This window comes from Lactuca sativa, chromosome 2 (genome assembly GCF_002870075.4).
Source record: "Lactuca sativa cultivar Salinas chromosome 2, Lsat_Salinas_v11, whole genome shotgun sequence".
NCBI classification, from domain to species: Eukaryota; Viridiplantae; Streptophyta; class Magnoliopsida; order Asterales; family Asteraceae; genus Lactuca; species Lactuca sativa.
Window position 1 is genome coordinate 3,510,182 of NC_056624.2, and position 4,332 is coordinate 3,514,513.

The window sequence follows — 4,332 nt, forward strand, 5'->3', positions numbered from 1 at the left end:
TCCCACTTCATCACGACCTCAATCTTTGCTGGATCAACCATTATCCCTTCTTGGTTGACCACGTGACCCAAGAATTGGACTTCTCAAATCCAAAAATCACATTTGGAGAAATTTGCATACAACATTTCCTTCTTCAAAACTTCTAACACTTCTCGCAAGTGTCTACCATGCTCCTCAAGGCTTTTTGAATAAATCAGAATATCCTCTATGAACACTATCACAGATTTATCTAGGAACGGATTACAAACCCTGTTCATTAAATCCATGAATGTTTTTCGAGCACTGGTTAGTCCAAACGACATAACCAAAAACTCGTAGTGCCCATATCGTGTTCTGAATGTAGTCTTCGCTGTATCCTGCTCTCTTACATTCAACTGATGATATCCTTGTAGGGTTTTAGTATACTACAACATCCTATGGTGCACATACAACCTTAAATACCTTGGATCTATGTTTTCTCTATTATACATGCAAGTATGAAGTTTCCAAGATATTACCCTATACTAGCATACAAATATCATATACTTGGGTAATCAGATGGATAGAATACATACCTTTGTTTGATGTAGCTTGTCTTCATGAAGCTTGAGTGCCTAGTGCCCAAGTGTGAAACCTCAAATGGTTCACACAACACCATGAACTCTTGGAATAACCTTGAGAATAAGTATACTTTGATTCTCTCTAGTGAAATCGGCTAGCCCTTCTTAATGTACCCACACTAGTGCCAATTTCACAAACCAAGGACCTCTTTATATAGTGTACAGATTAGGTTTAAACCCTAATACCCATGAACTTTCATTTCTTATGATCCATGGGTTAAATACTCCATGGACTATCCATGAAAGCTTAGCCCAACTTAACTGAACTTGGCCCATCACACATATATATCTAAGAGTCCATATTTAATTAGTTCCTTTTGATCACTTAATTAATTATAAATTAATTCTTGATCAATACTAATTAAATAATATGATTGTATATTAATATTTTAGAACTTATAATATATTAATATAAAATCACCAGTATCCTTTTTCCTCATCTTGTCTATCCAATTGTCCCGATGCCATGCAACCCAAATGGACCATGCCGGGTCGGGTCAAGTCTTACCAATTATAGTTATGGACTTAGACATTAATCCAATAGTCCACTTGGATAACTCTAAAACTATTATTGTGTATGACTTCAAGAACTGACTGGCAATCGTAGCTCTCAAAAGCTTCCATCGAACTCTGACCTTGCCAATGATCTCTGACCTTTGTTAATGACTTGTCCATTAGATAAGTGATCATATATTCCTCCATTCTAGATATCATATGGACTGAGACATGCATTATTAATCATTCTCTCTGTCCATTTGTTGTTTCCCGATTTCCGATTTATGACGACTGACTGATTGAACAAATCAAATCAGTCCTGGCTTGGCCAAGCACTCACATGTATCATTATTAAATCATCGAGGGGCCCACAGATATCGCTTTTATCCCGAAGGTAAAAGGAATGGATAAACTTTGACTCATATGTCTTGTTCTACTACTTGTTGAAATATACACAAAGGCACGTTTTATAACATTGAGTTACCAGATGCGTTTTCATGCAATCAATGTACAACCAACTCATAGTAACAACTCATATCTCTAGGTTTGAAGAATATAAGATATTATCATCTCATGATCACTCGTGATAAAATCCATGAAGTGATTCCAATGAGCGCGGGTTCAATCCAATACTCAGAACTTATGAGCACTCATGAGTGTTGTAGCCCAACTTTGTCCATCAAATTGGACCTCTACAACTCAACCCATGACAGTCTAGTTTCATATCTACTTCCAGCATATGACCGACTGTAGATGGTTTGAATAACTTAGTCATTCCAAAAGAATAACCTAGTTTATTCTAGAAGTCAAAACATGCAAAATGAAACACAAGAATAATTGAATCTAATATGGTATCAAAACATATGAATATAAATAAAACACCTTTTATTTATCACCATACTGATTACTCATTATTCATTGTTTCGGTTTTATCAACTTTATACTTAAATTAAAAACACTAGTTGTCCCATGCTCCAAGCATGTACACTATGTTTTTTCTAAACAATAGCTTTGCCATACACCAAGTATGTGTTGGATAAGGTGTCTAAGTCCATAACTATTTTTGGTATGTACTTGACCCGACCCGGTATGGTCCATTTGGGTTGCATGGCACCGTGCAATTGGATAGACTAAATGAGAGAAATAACACTTGGAGATTATTAATATATTATAAGTTCTAATATATTAATAATATTATTTGATTAGTTTGATCAAGAATTAATTTAGAATTAATTATGTGATCAAAAGATAACTAATTAAATATATGGGTTGATTATGTAAATCATCCATATCTTGTATAGTGGGATAAGAGGCTCCATGGATTGTCAAGTTGGGTTCCACCCATAGGATGCTCCATGGATGCTCCATGGGAGTTACAAACCCATGGGTCATGGAAATGAAGAGTCATGACATATTAGGGTTTAACCCTAGATGTGTCAACACTATATAAGAAACATGTTCTCCACCTAAAATCGGATACACTAAGAAACAAGAGGGCTTGGCCGATTTTGAGAAGTGTGTGTTCTCTCATAAGTTCTTCCAAGAGCATTTGGTGTTGTGTGAAGCATTTTAGGCATCACACTTGGGGTGCTAGGCTCACAAGGTTTCAAGGAACACAAACAACAACAAGGTAAGTTATTCTATCTACTATTCTAGTTAAAATTGTTCCCTATATATGCTAGATAGGAATATAACCTTGGAATTCAACTTTGCATGATAATTAGACAAACATAGATCCAAGGTTATTAGGGTGCATGTACACTTAGGAAGTGTTAGAATGCTCAAAACCCATCAGTGGTATCAGAGCCTAGGCTTGTTTGCTTTTTATTTGTGCTTAAAAGTTGAAAAAAAAGTCGAAAATCTTGCTGTCTACGAGTAGACTCGTCGAGTCTATAGGGGGGACTCGGCGAGTTCACGTGTATCTTCAACCAACTCGGCGAGTAAATTGATGCACTCGGTGAGTAGGGTCGACTGGTTGCAGAATTTCGACTTTAGTTGCTGGAAATGAATTAGAAACATTACCCTAAACTTTTTGGTACTTGAAAAACTTGTTTTGGGTGGTGTAATGTCTTTGCTAATTCATTTACAACAACTAGTTATCAAAATTACAAAGTTTTAAGTGTAATTTAGATTTATGAGTAACTTCATATTCATGTTCTTATTCTTATGATGTTTTAGATGATCATAGGAATTATTTGTAACCTATGTGGTAGATTAATTCTTGATCATAATGTGTTTTAATGGAGTCCATAACTTGTCCTCAAGTTATGGAAAACCAAGAGTCACACTTGAATTAAAACCATTAAAACAAACACAAGAGTTAGAAAAATGAAGAGTCTTCATTTTATTACTCTATTAAACTCATAAGTTACAAGAAATGAAAAGTTTTGAAAGTTACAAAACTTGCCCTCAAGTTTTGGAACAAATAAAGTTAAGTTAAAACTTTAGTTCCAACCCCTAGAATTTTAAAAGTTAAAATTCAACCCTTATACTTATATTATGATGATTTAATAATTATATATATATATATATATATATATATATATATATATATATATATATATATATATATATATATATATATATATATATATATGTATAAGAACAAAGTCGTCTTACCGCTATTACGCCTCATTCACGAAGCCGGTCTATAAGGTGGGTATAAGGTTGTTGCCTATAAAATGGTGACTTAATGGGTGTCTACTCTCACCCACCGCTTGCTTGACTGGTGGAGGGTCGTTAGCCGAACGGGTAAGACAAGGACTTATAAATTCTCATTCAAAGTATGATGAATATAATAAAGTAACTAAATGTTTTATTAAATTCCCAATCTTAGTTACTTTAGGAAAATGTGAATAAGGTGCTAATCCATGAAATTACACTTTACACTTTGTCTAAGTCATTGGTGGAGCGTGTGTGGTTAACCGGCACACTAACTTGGACTTAACAAGGTACGTAAAGGGTGACTTAAGGTTTATTATAGTATCGGTGGAGCGTGTGTGGTTTACCGGCACATCGATTGAGTGATAAACTTTAAGGGTACCAAGTGATTTGCATGGTTACTTCACACCTCGTTCTGTGATCCTCGGTATCCCAGTCACAAAACTTGGAGGGCACCCTCGAGATTGAAACATGCCTTTGAAAAGTTCATTGAATCTCAAAGAATCTAGGAATTTCTAAAAACCAATAAAACCTAATGTCTAATATTTCGGTTTTCGTGGTGGAAATTGGTGAATCG